The sequence below is a fragment of the Sinohyriopsis cumingii genome, chromosome 14 (genome assembly GCF_028554795.1).
Source record: "Sinohyriopsis cumingii isolate HCF-2022 chromosome 14, ASM2855479v2, whole genome shotgun sequence".
Classification (NCBI taxonomy): domain Eukaryota; kingdom Metazoa; phylum Mollusca; class Bivalvia; order Unionida; family Unionidae; genus Sinohyriopsis; species Sinohyriopsis cumingii.
This window is the reverse complement of record NC_142974.1, coordinates 64,222,586-64,243,259: the sequence shown is the minus strand read 5'-3', so window position 1 is coordinate 64,243,259 and position 20,674 is coordinate 64,222,586. Positions and strand designations below refer to the sequence as shown.

The following is a 20,674-nucleotide window of genomic DNA, read 5'->3' as shown; positions in this document are numbered from 1 at the left end:
TGTTCATTAAATGTTGGAAAGTGCAAGGTGAAACTTTTATCCCAAAATGACATAACTTTGTATTGATAAAGTCAGTCTTGAATTATGAATAGTTATATTTGTTTAGCCCTTTGGGGCCGTCTATTTAGTACATACGCACGGAGGGGGTAACCCAAATGCATACGCTTGCGTGTGGGGGTCTACGGATAACGTATCTACGCACATGAAACGGGGGGAATGTTGAAACCTCGATAATAAGTTGTTTAATATGTAGCCTGTTCGACTGAGTTCAGTCAGCGTTTGATCCGTAGCGGACACTAGACAAACTTTTATGTTACGCTGCTTATTTCTTTGATACAGCCAGACATTCAAAGTCGTTTGACTATCTGTTTTGTTAAACACGTTAATATTATTCATCCTTGGTCGTTTCTGCGTGGATTAAATATAGGCCGTTCTATAGAATTGGGGCGGGGGCGGTACGTCAAGCGTACGTGCAAGGTTGGGTTGTTGTAAAACAAGTTCGCATGTATACGGGGGGGAGGGAGCGGGGAGGGTCAAGCTTTGCGTACGTGCTAAATGGATGACCCCTTTCCGTCATTGGAATCTGCCAGAATCCTTTCAAAAGGTCAAATTTAGTGACATTCTACATTTCCAATTTTGTGAATGCTATCACGGATTCATGCCAGTGGAAATGAATATGTTTTGGTCACACTTCCTGTAGTCGGTGCACATGCGGAAAGTAATATCTGGTTTTGGCAAAAGGAAACATGGTGAACTCTGATCCCTTTTACTTTGTCCTTTGAAACCATCCTCCAGCAAATACTGCATTTCGAGTTTTAAACATTTCTGTTTGAGAGGGTTCATCACGTACGGGTGGTGTTTCACAGGTATTGAGTCTACAATTTCAACATCATGGTATATTGTATTTGTTCGCGTATTAACATCTGGAAACAAGCTTTCTTATTCACATAATGGCTGTCTTTGCTCACTCTTTTCTTGTGGCTGTAGATGTGAAAGTTTCTGGTCCACATTATTCAGTATTTTTTAATTCCAAGGATTGATTACACCAAAGCCGCTACATTCCATCACTGATTTAACTTACTTTCGTTTTTGGTCTTAGATAAAGTACTATTTCTGTATTTAAGGAATGTTTCCTTATTCTCTTGGTTATTATCAGTACTGACTACAAGTATATTTTAAATATATAATCGTTTTTAGTCATGCTTATAGGTGTGGGCGTAATATACATGTTGTTCACTGGACCAGTTCGACTGGAAGAAGACGTATATGAGAGCCCCAACAGTATGGCAGAATAATGTTTACCACGTGCATCCTAGACAAGACCCAATATATGTGTAAAAATTTAACGCTCGTTGCATCTTGCGGAAATATCGCTCAATATTCCCCGATCATCCAACTCGTTTTTATTTTGATACCACCATGATCACGGTCAATTAGACGATTTGAATAAGTTAAAATGAATTTTTTAATAGATTTTCTAATATTAAAATATAAACCATTTTCAAAGTTAACTGAAGTTAAATATAATAAATTTTCGTATCACTTTTGTTAATTGGCGTCAATAACATTATAGCTTCAATAATTATATCGTTGTTAATACGATTGCATTTTCTTACGGTACATACTGCCAACTTGCAAACAGGCGAATCTTGCTCCAAACCCTTAGTGTAATTAGTTTCACTGTTTCCAATTATGTTGTTTAAGTAATGCTTTGCTTTGAATTGCAAAGGAGAATAATGTTACTAGTGAATATATACACTGGAGGACACAAATGGTAAACCCCTGACATTGCATGGCGTAAGAAATAAACCAATTAACTTCGTCCCTGTCAAAAACGGCTATATTTCATCGATTAGGTGAAAACCTAGAGTATTTTCACTTCTGCCTTCGCACATGCTTGAAAATACAGAGTGTTCCACGCAGTGGATGAAATACATTAGTCATCTACTAGAATCAAACAGTTATCCTTTCTATCTTACCTTAGTATTAACATCGCTAAACTGAAGTGAACTGTTGGCCATAAGCAGGCAGATGTGTGTGTGTGTGTGTGTGTGTGTGTGGGTCAAGACTTGTTATGCAAAATGTGAATTTAAAAACATTTGCAAGCCAACACCATCGAAAACATATAGGTAAGTGTTACTATTAATTTATATCATAATGTGTGGTCTATTTACATATCTCTCTTGGTAGTCTCTCGAGCCGAGGGAGACAAGTGCGATCTCAGCGACGATGGATGCGTTTGTGACTCCGGAGTCCACATTCCGATGCACACAGGCGGTTGCAGGTGGTGCACGGGTCACCGCTGGTTAGGGGAGGCTGGGATACAGATCTGCGGCGTCTCTCGCGATCTGGAGAAAGACGCTGAGGGCGGTCAACCTCGAAGGTGGAATAGGTTTTTCTGGTCAGGACTCGCCAGTGGCTTCTGGCTGAGGCAACTAGCTCGAGCTGGTTGGGTTGAATGTCTATCCATTTAATGTGCGTCTTGAGATTGTCTTTGTTCTTCTTACGAGGGCGGCCTTGGTTTCGGTTGCCCTGGGCTAGTTCGCCAAAGAACAGCTGATTTGGGATTCCGTTTTAATCCATGCGGATGACATGGCCAGTCCAACAAAGCTGGACCTGAATTAGTTTGGATTCGATGCTTGTAGTCTTGATTCTATCAAGGACAACCTGGTTAATGATTTGGTCCTGCCACTTGATCCTCAGTATGGATCCGAGTGCTTGAATGACTTTTTTAATCCGCGTAATGATCTCCTTGTCCACCATTGGTCATACATCTTGAGGATTTCTGTCTCAGCCTCGCCTTCATAGGACTTGAAGCGGTCGTTTTGGGGATGGAGTTTGTGTCATTGTGTCAGTCATGAATGATATGTTCTTTCTGGCAAGCAGATCTTCAATGACACCGTTGTTCTCGTATAACCAGTTTTGATGGGTTCGCTTCTTGGGGCCCAGATTCGCCATAGCTGTTTCTCGTATCACGTCCCTGAGCTTGTTTCATTTCACGGAGGCATTTCCACGTATTGGTCCCTTGATGGACAGCTTGTCATCTAGGTCCTTCTGAAAATTGAGCTGGGTGGAAGACTGCTGAAGTTTGACAATGTTGAAGGCTGTTCGCACAAGCCTATGACGTCTTGGGTGATGTGGGGCAGTGCGCAACTTTAGGTTAGTTAGGACAAGTGTGTTATCTGTCCAGAATTCCGCTCCTCTCATGGCCTTGGTGATGAGGACATCATGGCCATTGCGCTGGCGGACTATTACATAGTCGATAAAGTGCATTTGGCAAGATTTGGGATGCATCCAGGTGTTCTTGTATTTGTTCGCAATTCTGAATATTGGGTTTGTGATTAGGAGGTCTAATTCTGAGCATTTGCTGAAAAGAAGTAGGTCGTTGTTGTTCATTACTCTGACACTGTGCTTTCCATGCGCACGGTTCCATCGACCATAATCGCAGCCAACACCGGCGTTGAATCCGCCTATAGTATCGTCTTGTCGTCAGCTGGAATTGAGCTAATTACAGAGCTGAGATTCTTATTGAACTGCTCGGTGGTTTACGTTGGGCTCGAGATGGTATGGGCATAGACACCGACGATTGTTGCGTGGTGTTTGTGGCTGATAAGTAGTTGCAGTTTCATTAGCCTCTCATTAATATTAACAGGCAGGCCTGTAAGCTGCTTCAGAAGACTTGATATGATAGCCAGGCTGACTTCCTGGATCGTGTCCTTGTTTTGGGCTTTTCCTTTCCCGAAGAAGGTGTAGCCGCTTGCTAGCTCAGTCAGAGAAACCTCCTCTATGAACATGGTTGATTGACTCAAGGCTAAAATGTCGACATTGTAGCGTGAAAGTTCCTTAGCAACTAGGGTTATTCTTCTGTGAGGTCTTGCTACGTTTTCTTTGTCCACGAGAGTACACATGTTCCATGTTCTAATAAGAAGTATTTTTCGTTGATAGTTTCGACCGCAGATATGTATGCTCTTGTCAGATTTTGAAGGGCATGCTATTTTTGAAAACATTTGCAAGCCAAAGTCATCTACAAAATATAGGTAAGTGTTACTATTAATTTATATTATAATCTGCGGTATATTTACATATGTGACATACAATATATACACATAACTGTATGTAACAAACACTGGTAACGTTCATTATCAGTTTCTAACTTTAACGTAAACGTGGTCATGATGGGGGCATTAGAGATAAATCAGTAATTAATTGATGACATTGTAGGTTTTTATGTTTTGTTTTGTTTTTGCTAGGATACTCTAAAGTAACATTAATATTTCTTGACGTGAACATGTTTTAGGGTTTTCGTTTCCTCACCAAGATCAAAACGAAAAGTATTCATAAATATGCAGTGTTCAAGTGCACAATAAGAATTTCTTTCTTGAACAAATCCACTTTTATTTTCATATCATTGCGAGAAATTCAGTCATCTTTATAGAGTAAAGACATCTTGCTTCCATTCGTTAAAATTGTGTTGTGCAGTTTAGCATACATATGTGTTGTGACGTTTGACAACTATTCATGGAAGAGGACGGGTACAAAATTCATCGGCGTCATCTACATGTATTTATAGTTTTATGCAGACACTCATATGTTCAGTAATTGTACGGATATATGATCTGTATGACTTACACTTTACGAAAGTTACCATCATTAGAACTTACTGTGTGCACGAAAGCAGACTTGGCGGACGGCTTAGGACATACATCTCGTTTACTGTTTAATCCTTCCAGGGGACGCCATCCTTTCGTATATCTTAATTGTTGCTTGCTTTTTTTCTTTTCCTTTTTTTTTATAAATGTGCTTCCAGAACTGGACACGCATTGGATTTCACAGATGATGTTTCCTTCCACGTAGTGTTAAATGAAGTATAAGTGTCAATGTCACTGCACACAGTCAAAGTGGGTTCTAAAAGTCTCATTACGACAGCTTCTCGATTTGATACAGCTTTATTTCTACGCCGTCTCACGGTGACATTACGGAAGGGATCGTCGGGTTCATGCTTCGGAGGAGCTTGGAAGGATGGGAGGGATAACACTACAGGGAAAACCTTCTTAGCATGGTGTACGTTTTGCATTCTTTTCGTCACGAGTAGAATAATTTTCACACTAGGTACAACGATGGAGACGTGTTCAGATGTTTCGTTCAGGTGTTCCGTCACTGCTGGTATAGTACTTGTACGGCGCCATCCACCATGTGGCGTTTGGAAATTGGAAAACTAATTGTATTGAGGGGCCGTATCTAAAGGATAGACGGACCTAAGGGTATCAAAAAAGGACACCGTAATATGGGTGGTTACGACACGTTATTATCGCATAGCAACTATATTCTACACAATGGTGCCATTCATCTGACGTAAATGTTTCTTAGCTCTTTAAATATTATTGGTGTTCACTGATATATCCTTCCTTGTCTCGTGATTGTGGTATTTCTTAGAATACGAGAGCTTGTGAATTTCAGAATAATGCTATATTCCATTTAATTCAATTCTAGCTAGCTGTTCCATAAATTGCCTAAAACGCGAATTCTCTGCTTTACGTGCCGGTGCATAAACTGAACGAGGATAACAATACCCCAGTGGTTTACTGGATAAAAGAGTAATCTGTTAGATGACCGTTCCACCCCAAAAAAAACCACACAATTAGACCTTGCTGGGAATGAAACTATAGTACTTGAGTGTTCTACTGAAATAACTTTCATTTAGCTCCTCTTTTTTTTCGTCAAACACCAGTGACTACAGATTTGTATACAAGTGCTCTGCCGTGATGTCATGGATGTACCAACCCTTGTTTACAGTGGTATTTTTTATAGTACCTACCAGTACGGATAGAATACTGGAGGAGACTTTGACGTTCTAAATAAAACTTCGTGAATTCCATTATATACGACCAAGAAAAGCTACCCTTCCCCCCCCCCCCCCCCCCCCCCGCACAAACACACACATCTCCAACGAACACTGGGTATACATACACCATAACACTTTAGGCAACTCAAAGACCTGGTCAATATAATATTGTATCGCGACTAATGATGAGTTCATCCTTTTGGAAAAACAACTGATAATAATCCCAAATCACAGTTGTAATTCTCGACAACTCTTTCTTAATGCATACTTAAAAACTCCCCTCACTAGTAAAATTGTCTCTACTGTCGCTCATTTTGGGAACATTCATTGAAAGTATGCCTATGCATGCAACACGTGCGTGCGTGCGCATATCCATGTTTCATGTAGGGACTAAATGCTGACTCATGCTTTATTATTAAAAATGCCATGTCTTGACAACTTTCGATACGAGAAAATACGGATCTCAAATCTCCTTATGCTATGTCCCTCGAATCAAACCAATTTTGTGATTTTAACTAATATAAAGCTCCGCAAAAATGCCCCTAAACGTTATTTGAATCGACCCGAATGTTCGTTCATATAGAAAGAACATCCTATAGAGACAATCGTTAAATTCCCCCCGGGGAGATACTTAGCCACTGCCTATATAATACCTTCTTTTCAGAAGTTTTATTCTATTTATGAACCAATTAAACTCCTGCATAATCGACAGTACAGTTGCTCAGTGGATAGGCGCTGAACTTGTAATTGGTAGAGTGCGTATTCAGTTCCCACAATTTGAGCAGACTGTATCCTAATCAATATTTATGGACGTCGCCTGTTATTGAACACAAGTGATGATAGAAACTCAGAGTTGCTAGATGTCTTGTTATAATAATAATAATAATAATAATAATAATAATGAGGACTTTGTATTGCGCCTAATCTTTAGAAGCGTTTTACAACATTAGACAACACCTATACGATAAAAATACATATAATAATAATATTATAAAAACAAACACCATGAAATTAGAAAAACATTAAAAAATAAAAAACATGCTGAGAATATTTCAGGTGTGTACACATGGGTGAGGTCGGATAGGTATGTTGGACTAGAGTCCGACAGTGAAACGTAGCACAGAGAACAAACTGGATCGAATGGATAGCCAGTGTAGGGTACAGAACAGCGGGGAGGTGTGCTCTGATCGTAGTACTCTAAGTATGATCCGAGCAGCTGTGTTTTTAACTTTTTGAAGTTTCTGGAATAGATATTGAGATGAACCAGACAGAATTGAGTTACGATAGTTCAGTCTTGAAAGTACTAATGAACACACAAGTGTTTTAGTGTCATCAACTGAAATATATTTGCGAATTGAGCTGACGCGTCTCAACTCAAGATATGCAGCCTTGCATATGTTCATGACATGTTGGTGCAATGTGAAAGTACTGTCCAGAGTAACACCTAGGTTTCGTACTGATTGTGTGAATTTAATGTTGGCGTTGCTGATATTTATTGTTTGAAGTAAAGGATGTGAATGAGAAAGTCTTTGTGTTGTGATCAGAATGGCCTCAGTTTTATCCTCATTCATCTGCAGCTTGTTACATGTCATCCATGATTTCACATCAGAGATGTGAAATCTACACCTCTCTACACTTTGGATGGTAGCATCAACTTCAGTTGGGTGGCTAGATTTGTATATTTGTGTGTCATCAGCGTACAATTGGTGAGACACTGGATGATGATATATGACACTTGAGAGCGACTGAGTGTACAGAATGAAGAGAACAGGTCCAAAAACAGACCCCTGTGGAACACCACAACATAGATCAACTGGGCTGAAGTGTATTCCATTTGCAGATACAATTTGTGTCCTGTTGACCAAGAAGGACTTGAACCACAGTAAGGCTGTATCATGAATGCCAAATACATGCTGGAGTCGGTGAAGTAATATATCATGGTCTATTGTGTAAAAAGCTGCAGACAAATCAAGGAGGGTGAGGACTGTAATCTTTCCGCTATCCAACGCAGAGAGAGTAGTTTCAGTACTGTGGCAAGGGCGATATGCAGATTGTACATTGCTAAAAGACTGTTTGAATTTAGATGAGATACAAGCTGGGATAGAACAACCTTTTCTAAGATTTTTTATATGAATGGGAGATAAGAAACTGGGCGATAGTTCTTTAAATCATTACGGTTTAGTGTTGGTTTCTTCAGCAGAGGCTTTACAATGGCAGTTTTGAAAAATGATGGGAATTCCCCTGATGAGAGAGAGAGGTATCAATAACACCAGTTAGTGAAGGCAATACTGGATCTAAGTACTCAAGCAGCAGTAATGTTGGAATTGGATCAAGTTCACATGACTTTGGTGCACTCTTCATCAGGATTGTACGTACGAAATCCATAGAGACAGGTTCAAATGCTGCTAATGGTTGCCGCTCCAATTCTGTATCCCAACTGTAACGTGACGACGAGTCAATTGAAATTGTGGTGTGAAGCTCATCTCTAATGGTTATAAGCATATGTGGCATATGGTTATAAATATACTCTCAAGAGTATCAAACCCAGGCAATTAGATGCAAGGCATCGTCATAAATATGCATGAATGTCACTCATAATTAAAATCATCGTAAATCTTGATGTTATAAGTTTTCATCGCAAGTCCAATCAAAATCTGATGAGATATGTATCCTTTAAAGTATTCACAAAATGAATTTACAAAATACCTCACTTTTATTGCTATTAGAATTGGCCACTTGAAATACTTTTTACTTCTTCGATTTGAGAATTAGAAATAAAAATCGAGATAGATACATTTATATATTAAATTTTAGCTTTAAATTCTCATTCAGTGTTTACCAGGCCTGTTATGGAAAATATAAATTGTTTTGCTTCACGTGACCTTATAATATTTTGCTTTAATCAATGTAGGCAAGGCCAGGGACCATCAATATGAGCGTTAGTTTCTAATACAACTTTCTCTCATACTGTCTCTGTTTCTCTTTCTCTCTGTCCCTCTCTCTTTCTCTCTCATGAAGACCTAAGCCATATCTTTGAGGTGTTGTGTATTGGCGTTTTAGTATGAACTAATCCTGGTAATTTAAGAATGGACATTTGCATATCTGGGACATTATTCCATGTAGTTATTAAAATCAATTGTGCAAACATAATTCAGATGATATGTCTGAATATTTTTACGGTATTTTTAAGAGTGTGTGTTAGTCATTATTAACTTTAATGGTTCACTGGAATGTGATATCAGCTATTTTTAAAATACCACACTCTTTGAAAGTACTAATAAAAATAGACTACCACATGTAAGCAAGTTCTCGACAGAAATAACGTTTTATTATATTCTAAATGCATCCAGGTTAGAGCGTCCGCCTCGCATTCGGAAGGTCGCGGGTTCGAACCAGTCATACCAAAGACGTTTAAAAATGACACAAGCTGCTTGGCGCTCAGCTGTACGAGGTAGTGTTAGGTCTGGTCGGCCTGGTGGAAGGATAATGTGACTGGGTGGGACATCATGCTACATGTCTGCGGCATGATGCCCCGGTGCTAGACATCATTAAGAATCTAAATCTCAAACACACACACACACACACACACACACACACACACACACACTACGTGTATTTTTGGTGAAATAACAAATTTAATTTAAATTAATCAACTCATTTTCCTTAATTTTTTGTTTAATTATTGTGAAATTTTATATATATATATATATATATATATATATATATATATATATATATATATATATATATATATTTTTAAATATACGTAACATACCAAAATTTCATGTGTCTACCATTTTTTTTAAAAAAAGGCTGTTTGAACCGGTTTAAACCTTTAGCGGTATGCTACTGACATCGCCAAGGTCACAAATTGTTCATCTCTTCTCTACATGTATTACTCAGTACTGAAGTTTCCGTTGTCTTATAATGTTAAGTCAGGCTCTGATGTCATTTCCTAATAAATTTAAATGCCCGCACAAGCAAATGGATACATTTTCAAGTCCGTTGGCCTACATTTCAATGCGATGGAAGCCGGGTACAGTGAAATAGGTTAAAATGATTACAACATGTGTTAACGAAACGAAGCTATCTAAACAGTCTTCAAAATAAAATATTTTATGGGGGCCCCGAGTGGCCGAGTGGTCTAAAGCGCTCTTCGTTACGGATCACTGCCATCTCACCTCTGTCTGCGGCGGTTCGAGTCTAAGATTCAGCCAATGTGGGCATGTGAGAAAGCTTGCTAGTAGCTTCTCGTGGGTCGGTGGTTCTTTCCGGGGTTTTCCGGGTTCTTCCTCCACCATTAATACTGGCCGCCATGTATAGCCTATCGTGCTGAAAAATGGCGTTAAACCCCACAACAACAACAAAATATTTTATGTATTCTTTTCGTTTAAGAAGTATACACCAACTTAACCCGATTTGATTCGTTAAGATGCTAATCGACATCAAAATAAGCTGCCCGTTATTTAGGCTAAAGACTTCGACTCACGAAACACATATCAGGTTCGATGTCATTGTAGGACTACTCATCTACCATATGCCACAAAAGACAAGAGAGAGGGTACGTACTGCTTACAAACCAGACATGTGTGAAATGTGGTTGAATGTATTTAGCCAGACCACATGCACGACATTTAGGAATGTATACGGGGACAACCATGCAAATGTGAATTACTACAAGATCGTTCATAACATGGTCTAATGAGATAAAACAAAGGATGATGCGCACTAGTGAGAAACCATTCAAATGTGAAATCTGCGATAAATCTTTTACGCAGAACTCTAATTTGTCAAGACATCTGCTGTTGCACACTGGTGAGAAACCCTTCAGTTGTCAAATTTGTGGGAAATTGTTCAGGCAGGGATCACATTTGTCCGTGCATATGAAGGTGCACACGGGTGAGAAACCTTTCAAATGTGAAATATGTGGGAAAGTGTTTGGCCAGAACTCTAGTTTGTCATCACACTTAAAGATACACACAGGTGAGAAGCCTTTTAAATGTAAAATATGTGGGAATTTGTTTGGCCAGAGCTCCACTTTGTTAAGACATGTGATGGTGCACACTGGCGAGAAACCCTTCAAATGTGAAGTATGTGGAAAATTGTTTAGTCTGAGCTCTAATTTGTCGAGACATATGAGGCTGCACACAGATGAAAAACCATTCAAATGTGAAATATGTGGGACATTATTTAGATGGAGCTCCTGTTTGTCGTCACACTTGAATATGCACACCGGTAACAAACCATTCAAATGTGATATATGTGAGAAAATGTTTAGTCGGAGTTTTCATTTATTATCTCACTTAAAAATACACACTGGTGAAAAAACATTCATATGTGAAATATGTGGGAATATGTTTTGCCAGAGCTATAGTTTGTCAGCACACATGAAGATGCACACCAGTGAAAAGCCTTTCAAATGTGAAATATGTGGGAAATTATTTAGATGGAGCCGTAGTTTGTCATCACACTTGGATATGCACACTGGTGAAAAAACATTCAAATGTGACATATGTGGCAAATTGTTTGGCCACAGCTCAAACTTATCAAGACATATGAAGGTGCACACGGGTGAAAAACCATTCAAATGTGAATTATGTTTTAAAGTGTTTAGCCAGAGCTCAGAATTGAAAAGACATATGAGAATACACACAGGTGAGAGACCATTCAAATGTGAAACATGTGGGAAACTGTTTAGCCAGAACTCAGAATTGACAAGACATATGATGGTGCACACGGGAGAGAAACCATACAAATGTGAAACATGTGGAAAATTATTCAGCCTGAGCTATGAGTTGAAAAGACATACAAGGGTGCACACTGGTGAGCAACCATTTAAATGTGCAGTATGTGAGAAATGTTTCCGATATGGCTCAAATTTGTCAAAACACTTGAAGATACACAGTGGTGACAAGCCATACAAATGTGGAATATGTGGAAAATTGTTTAGTCAGGGTTCAACTTTGTCAACACACATGGAAATGCATTCTCGTGACAAACCAGTTATGTGGGAAAATGTTTAGCCAGATTTATACCCTGTCATCAAGTTTTAAGGTGCAAACTGGCGACAAAACATTAAAATGTCAGTGTGGGGGAGATTGTTTAAACAAAACTGGAATTTGTAAACACACCTGAAGAGAACTGCTTTAAATGTGGGAAATTGTTCAAATATAGCTCCAACTTGCTGGCACACTTCACGATAAACACTAAGTGACAAATAATTTAAATGTGAAATTTGTTGGAAATTACATTTCAGTATGTACAATGGTAACAAATCCTTCTGATATGAAATACGAGGCAAATTGTTGAGATAGATCTCTTGCTTATCCAGCAGGAATTTTCCTAGTTTTGGAGCCCTTTTGGTTATAAACCATTCAGATATGATATATGTGGAGAATGGTTTGGGTGTATGTTAGCTAAATTCACAATGTACACCAGACAGACTGGTTGGCTATCTTGTAATTTGTTTATTCTGAGTATAGATTCACAATCCATATGCTAAATGTGTGGGACATTTTTATCCATAATACCAGTTTTTCAAAAGCACTGGTGACAACAAATGAGTCATTTATGTGGACGTCTGTACTTCTTTATTATGATGCTGCACATGGATGACAAATCTTTTAAACGTGAATTATATAGGAATTTGTTTACCCGGAGCACCCATTTGTCAACTCAGATGAGGGTGCACACTGGTGGCAGATGTTTCAGATTTGTAATTTTGTAAGCATAATTTGAAGTACTAAACCACTCTTTGGTATTCACTGCCATCCCTAATGAGTTCTAGGTGCAGGCTTTGCCATTTTGGATATGTGAGAAAGCTTGCAAGTGGCTTCTCAAGGGTGATTGGTTCTTGCTAGGGCTTTTCAGTTTCTTCATCAATTATACAGGCCACATATAGCCTGTCATGTGATGAAAATGGCGTTTAATGATTTAGCTGACAGCATCACACTTGTGTAAAACCACAGAAAATGGGATTTGTATGGTAAATCATTTTTATTGAAACCCAGCTTGACAAAATACAAGAAGATACATTCTGGATTACAAGTCATTCATAAGTGAGATCTATGCAAAATTTGCTGTTGAGATCTCGACTTTGATGACATGTACTGCGTTTAAACCATGCAGATGTGAAATATGTGGTCATTTGGGTTCTGTTGGGTCTTGTTGTTGTTCTAGGGTTTAACGCCATTTTTCAGCACAAGATAGACTATACATGGCGGCCAGTACAACTGATGGAGGAAGAACCCTGGAAAATCTGTCGAGTCTAGATTGATTGTACACATGAGGACAAATCCTAATGTGAACTGTGTGAGAAAAAGTTAGCACAAACATCAGTTGTTCAAAACAGCTGAGCGTACACACTGGCCAAAGCCCATTAAATTGTGAAGTACAGTAGATGCATTACAGATTACACAAAATACATGTCCTTGGTGGAAATTAATCTATCCAGGATGTTCACAGTCGCTGACTCAGATAGTGGTTATTGTTGACATCCCCATAATGGATTAAGTTTTATTGCCAGAGTCAGAAAGTCACAAGAATAAAATTATTACCAGTGGATATCCACTACCTGGAGTGTATCTAGTCTGAGAGATAGTATATAGCGCAAAATACTCTTTGTTATTGTACATGATGCCATTTGATATTTTAAGTCTTGCCCACTAAACTGTGTTGTGAGAGACTAAACTGTGTGTTTTGAGAGATGTAAGATAATTATCTGATTGAAGAATCCTGTGAGAATATTTAGATGGTTCAAAAAGTGTATTGAGAGATGTAAGATAATTATCTGATTGAAGAATCCTGTGAGAATATTTAGATGGTTCAAAAAGTGTTTTGAGAGATGTAAGATAATTGTCTGATTGAAGAATCCTATGAGAATATTCTGGTTCAAAAAGTATATTGAGAGATGTAAGATAATTATCTGATTGAAGAATCCTGTGAGAATATTTAGATGGTTCAAAAAGTGTATTGAGAGATGTAAGATAATTCTCTGATTGATGAATCCTGTGAGAATATTTAGATGGTTCAAAAAGTGTATTGAGAGATGTAAGATAATTATCTGATTGAAGAATCCTGTGAGAATATTTAGATGGTTCAAAAAGTGTATTGAGAGATGTAAGATAATTCTCTGATTGATGAATCCTGTGAGAATATTTAGATGGTTCAAAAAGTGTATTGAGAGATGTAAGATAATTATCTGATTGAAGAATCCTATGAGAATATTCTGGTTCAAAAAGTGTATTGAGAGATGTAAGATAATTATCAGATTAAAAAATCCTGTGAGAATATTTAGATGGTTCAAAAAGTGTATTGAGAGATGTAAGATATTTCTCTGATTGAAGAATCCTATGAGAATATTCTGGTTCAAAAAGTGTATTGAGAGATGTAAGATAATTATCTGATTGAAGAATCCTGTGAGAATATTTAGATGGTTCAAAAAGTGTATTGAGAGATGTACGATAATTATCTGTTTGAAGAATCCTATGAGAATATTCTGGTTCAAAAAGTGTATTGAGAGATGTAAGATAATTATCTGTTTGAAGAATCCTGTGAGAATATTTAGATGGTTCAAAAAGTGTATTGAGAGATGCAAGATAATTGTCTGATTGAAGAATCCTGTGAGACTATTTAGATGGTTCAAAAAGTGTATTGAGAGATGTACGATAATTATCTGTTTGAAGAATCCTATGAGAATATTCTGGTTCAAAAAGTGTATTGAGAGATGTAAGATAATTATCTGTTTGAAGAATCCTGTGAGAATATTTAGATGGTTCAAAAAGTGTATTGAGAGATGCAAGATAATTATCTGATTGAAGAATCCTGTGAGAATATTATATATTTAGATGGTTCAAAAAGTGTTTTGAGAGATGTAAGATAATTATCTGATTGAAGAATCCTGTGAGAATATTATATATTTAGATGGTTCAAAAAGTGTTTTGAGAGATGTAAGATAATTATCTGATTGAAGAATCCTGTGAGAATATTTAAATGGTTCAAAAAGTGTATTGAGAGATGTAAGATAATTATCTGATTGAAGAATCCTGTGAGAATATTTAGATGGTTCAAAAAGTGTATTGAGAGAGATGTAAGATAATTATCTGATTGAAGAATCCTATGAGAATATTCTGGTTCAAAAAGTGTATTGAGAGATGTAAGATAATTATCTGATTGAAGAATCCTGTGAGAATATTTAGATGGTTCAAAAAGTGTATTGAGAGATGTAAGATAATTATCTGATTGAAGAACCCTGTGAGAATATTTGGATGGTTCATAAAGTGTATTGAGATGTAAGATAATTATCTGATTGAAGAATCCTATGAGAATATTCTGGTTCAAAAAGTGTATTGAGAGATGTAAGATAATTATCTGATTGAAGAATCCTGTGAGAATATTTAGATGGTTCAAAAAGTGTTTTGAGAGATGTAAGATAATTATCTGTTTGAAGAATCCTGTGAGAGATGTAAGATAATTATCTGATTGAATAATCCTGTGAGAATATTTAGATGGCTCAAAAAGTGTATTGAGAGATGTAAGATAATTATCTGATTGAAGAATCCTATGAGAATATTCTGGTTCAAAAAGTGTATTGAGAGATGTAAGATAATTATCAGATTAAAAAATCCTGTGAGAATATTTAGATGGTTCAAAAAGTGTATTGAGAGATGTAAGATATTTCTTTGATTGAAGAATCCTATGAGAATATTCTGGTTCAAAAAGTGTATTGAGAGATGTAAGATAATTATCTGATTGAAGAATCCTGTGAGAATATTTAGATGGTTCAAAAAGTGTATTGAGAGATGTACGATAATTATCTGTTTGAAGAATCCTATGAGAATATTCTGGTTCAAAAAGTGTATTGAGAGATGTAAGATAATTATCAGATTAAAAAATCCTGTGAGAATATTTAGATGGTTCAAAAAGTGTATTGAGAGATGTAAGATATTTCTCTGATTGAAGAATCCTATGAGAATATTCTGGTTCAAAAAGTGTATTGAGAGATGTAAGATAATTATCTGATTGAAGAATCCTGTGAGAATATTTAGATGGTTCAAAAAGTGTATTGAGAGATGTACGATAATTATCTGTTTGAAGAATCCTATGAGAATATTCTGGTTCAAAAAGTGTATTGAGAGATGTAAGATAATTATCTGTTTGAAGAATCCTGTGAGAATATTTAGATGGTTCAAAAAGTGTATTGAGAGATGCAACATAATTGTCTGATTGAAGAATCCTGTGAGACTATTTAGATGGTTCAAAAAGTGTATTGAGAGATGTACGATAATTATCTGTTTGAAGAATCCTATGAGAATATTCTGGTTCAAAAAGTGTATTGAGAGATGTAAGATAATTATCTGTTTGAAGAATCCTGTGAGAATATTTAGATGGTTCAAAAAGTGTATTGAGAGATGCAAGATAATTGTCTGATTGAAGAATCCTGTGAGACTATTTAGATGGTTCAAAAAGTGTTTTGAGAGATGTAAGATAATTATCTGATTGATGAATCCTGTGAGAATATTTAGATGGTTCAAAAAGTGTTTTGAGAGATGTAAGATAATTATCTGATTGAAGAATCCTGTGAGAATATTTAAATGGTTCAAAAAGTGTATTGAGAGATGTAAGATAATTATCTGATTGAAGAATCCTGTGAGAATATTTAGATGGTTCAAAAAGTGTATTGAGAGAGATGTAAGATAATTATCTGATTGAAGAATCCTATGAGAATATTCTGGCTCAAAAAGTGTATTGAGAGATGTAAGATAATTGTCTGATTGAAGAATCCTGTGAGAATATTTAGATGGTTCAAAAAGTGTATTGAGAGATGTAAGATAATTATCTGATTGAAGAACCCTGTGAGAATATTTGGATGGTTCATAAAGTGTATTGAGATGTAAGATAATTATCTGATTGAAGAATCCTATGAGAATATTCTGGTTCAAAAAGTGTATTGAGAGATGTAAGATAATTATCTGATTGAAGAATCCTGTGAGAATATTTAGATGGTTCAAAAAGTGTATTGAGAGATGTAAGATAATTATCTGTTTGAAGAATCCTGTGAGAGATGTAAGATAATTATCTGATTGAATAATCCTGTGAGAATATTTAGATGGTTCAAAAAGTGTATTGAGAGATGTAAGATAATTATCTGATTGAAGAATCCTGTGAGAATATTTAGATGGTTCAAAAAGTGTAAATAGTTTAATGATTCACTGATTTTGTTTAGGTCACTACATATTTTTGAACTGATTCCTCCATAATGAATTTTATCTGTGAAACTATGCTTTTTATGCATCAAGTATGCCTTTAACGTTCCTTCTTACACTTTATCATATTTTTGCAGGAGTAGGATTTACCATTGACTAACATTGTGTATTATGTTACTAGTATAAATATTTATACAATGTTCAAATGGCAAACTGAGATGAGTGACTTCTAGCTCTAACATTGGTATAATTTGCTTTTGAGTTTACTTTCTCTATTTAACCAGTTTTTTCATAGATATAAAATATGTACTAAACATGATATTACAAAAGGCCAACTTTTAATTGAGTGTAACAATACAGTTAACACTTTGCAGGGCAGATGTTAAAATGATCATCACTTAATTAGGTTGTCATAGAAACACCTGCAAACATAGTTGTGTCAGCCGAATGACACTTTTCACATTTAAATACAATTGTCATGTTGCATTTAATGATGATTATGCTGAGACCAAGCTAAAAGGTAAAAACTGAAACACAAATTTAACTTGACAGAACATTTTTCTTTTTTATTCTTAAAGTGCTGCGACCATTACACATTACTAACAGTGAAATTGGTCAACATGCCATCGTGTGGTCTTATTACATGCCACCATTACACATTACTAACAGTGAAATTGGTCAACATGTCATTGTGTGGTCTTATTACATGCCACCATTACACATTACTAACAGTGAAATTGGTCAACATGTCATCGTGTGGTCTTATTACATGCCACCATTACACATTACTAACAGTGAAATTGGTCAACATGTCATCGTGTGGTCTTATTACATGCCACCATTACACATTACTAACAGTGAAATTGGTCAACATGTCATCGTGTGGTCTTATTACATGCCACCATTACACATTACTAACAGTGAAATTGGTCAACATGTCATCGTGTGGTCTTATTATATGTGACCATTACACATTACTAATAGTGTGGTCTTATTACAGCATACTGAGTTTTAAATTCTATACAAAATGCAAAAAAATATACAACTTCTTATTTAAAGTTGCAAATATCATGATGGTGATTCAAACTATTTAGTACTAACTTAAGTTTACTACCATAGAAATAAACTTGTGTAAACTGGCCACAACAAAGCCCTCCAAAATGCCGTCTTGGGTATCAGTCCATTAAATATATATTTTCTTGTTTCTTTAACCCATTATCTTATTTACACATGCGTATAAACTGTTTTATCAACTTTTTGCTGAGGAAGTAGTGCAAGAACATAATGGCTTGAACAAAGTAGTGAATTATTTTTCATATCTTCATTACACTGTAGAGCATACGCATTCTGTTGTCATACATACATACATACATTACATACATACATACATACATACATACATGCATACTTTAAGGTATAAAAAATATTGTACTTCCATTGGGCTTAATCCATTTGTAACATAAAAAATGAGGAGTATTATATTAACTTGAAACTACATGTTTCATTTCAAGAGAAAGTATAGTGTGTAGAGAAATATGACAGTCCGAAACCTTTGTCAATATGCCTCACGTATCAAGCTCCTAACCCATCTATACATGTTCCTTAATCACATTTTCAGCTGTTTGTTGTGTTCATTTGACCTGTGGACTTCATGAACTTTGCCATTATGTACACTTCGTAACAATATAGTACAATGCTTTTTTGTTGTTTCAAATTGACAGCAGTTTTGTTGTTTGTTGTTTTGGTTGTTGTTTTTTTTTCAAAGTGAGAAAATGTTTATCTTTATAATCTGGTACTCACCAAATATTTCTGATAACATCAAAATCTGTATTTGTGTATACAGTGGAGGAGTGTTTTCCACTTGCCAGTTGAAATTCTTTTAGTTTAAATTAAAATTTCATTTCTTCCTTTTTGCATCTGTATTCCCTCTGTTCTCTTTTACAATGCAATTACATTAGCCTATCTTCATTCTCTCTCTCTCTCTCTCTCTCTCTCTCTCTCTCTCTTCTTTCTGCAGCTGCAGTTATATTTTTCTCTATTTCCTTTCTGCAGTTGCAATTGCCTCTTTCCTTTTTCAGCTAGTGCAATTCTCTTTTTTTATAGCTGTATTTGTCCCTCTTCTTTCTACAACTGCATTTGTCTCTTTTCTTTCTGCAACTGCATTTGTCTCTTATTGCTCTTTCGGAAGCTTTTTAAACTCATTTTTAATCTTGTGTTTTAATTTCAGTTCTTTTTTTAAATGTCAGAGACAGATAGAGACTTACTAATCAAACCTAAAGCACAGTTATCCAAAACAATTCTCTTCTACCAAATATTTTACCAAATTACTTGTATTTCTTGCATCGTTAGAGAAGCTTTCTCCTCAAAAAGATATTGTCTGGCAAACTGAAATAATTCACCCTTTCTCAAAGACTTTAGCCTTTCCTGGGTATGATTTAAAATGAAGTTCTACACTGTAGATGGTAGTGTGAAGGCTTGTTCGTTTCACCTTAGAGTTCTCATATATATAAAATAATTGCTGGGACTTGGAGAATTCTGTGACAAAGTAAATTTTACTTTTAAATACAAAGTTTTGTGAAATATTTTAGAGAAATTTGTATCCCGTACTTGAGCTTCCAATTTTCTATTACGACTTTGTGGTCTTAAACGAAATAACTGGAGAGATCGAAAACGAAACGTTTGTAAAACTCAACAAATTTATTTGCCTAGATTACAACTGAAAATTAAAAAGAACCTCAAGAGATTGCGAATCTGAAATTGTACAAAACGTTCTATGACCAGACCTACCGAATTAAGTTCTAATGAAATTCTAGTGGTGTTTGAAATAAGATCTAGCGCTGAAGGTGTTGACGTGCCTTTAGTCTTGAATGTATTAGTGTACTATTGCGAGAAGTGTGATGATGTACTAAGAGTCTTCCAATAATTTGAATAAATTCAAATCAGTTACTTAGCACAATAATAAAAATAATTCTGCTTCAGATGTTAAAGGCAAGAATTGAATAATTTTTCAAGTAAACAAGATTATGTAAAAAAAAAAACAACTAAGACACCAACGTTGCGCTACGATGTTAGAAAATTCTAAGTTGTAAATAGAAAAAATGTGTTCCTAAAATTATAATAAATGTCGTAAACATCAGGTACATCCATGGGAAATACCAATGTCCTAGATCCAGATTCAAATAAACATATTTACCTTTATTGATAATGATCCTAATATTTAACAAATACACGTATGGAAATATTAACTATGTGTGATACTTAACCAAAATAAAAGCTACTGGTCGGATACATAATGAATTTGATTTTGGACAAGGTCAAGTCCAAAATTTAATTATACATAAGAAAATCATTGAGAAAAAGAAGAAGAAAAAACTAGTAAAGTCAAATTAAATATACATAGCAGTAGTTTCATAAACATTTATACATGAATTATGACACTGCAATGCGTGTCTTAAACAATGAAGAGAAGAATGTAACTTAAGTAGTATTTAGTATATCATTACGTTCAATTAATAGTCTATGAATAAAATTCCTAAGATTTCTAAACTCGGCAGTTTTAGTGGAATTGAGTAATTTAATAAATTTTAACATATTCGGACCTCTCCAAAAATAAAAGTTTAGAGACTTC

General features: G+C 35.9%; 1 pseudogene; it reads left to right on the top strand.

Annotated features, from left to right (window-relative positions):
• Positions 1-9,969: 9,969 nt before the first annotated feature.
• LOC149784011 (uncharacterized) lies at positions 9,970-20,045 on the top strand (annotated as a pseudogene).
• The last annotated feature ends 629 nt before the right edge of the window (positions 20,046-20,674 follow it).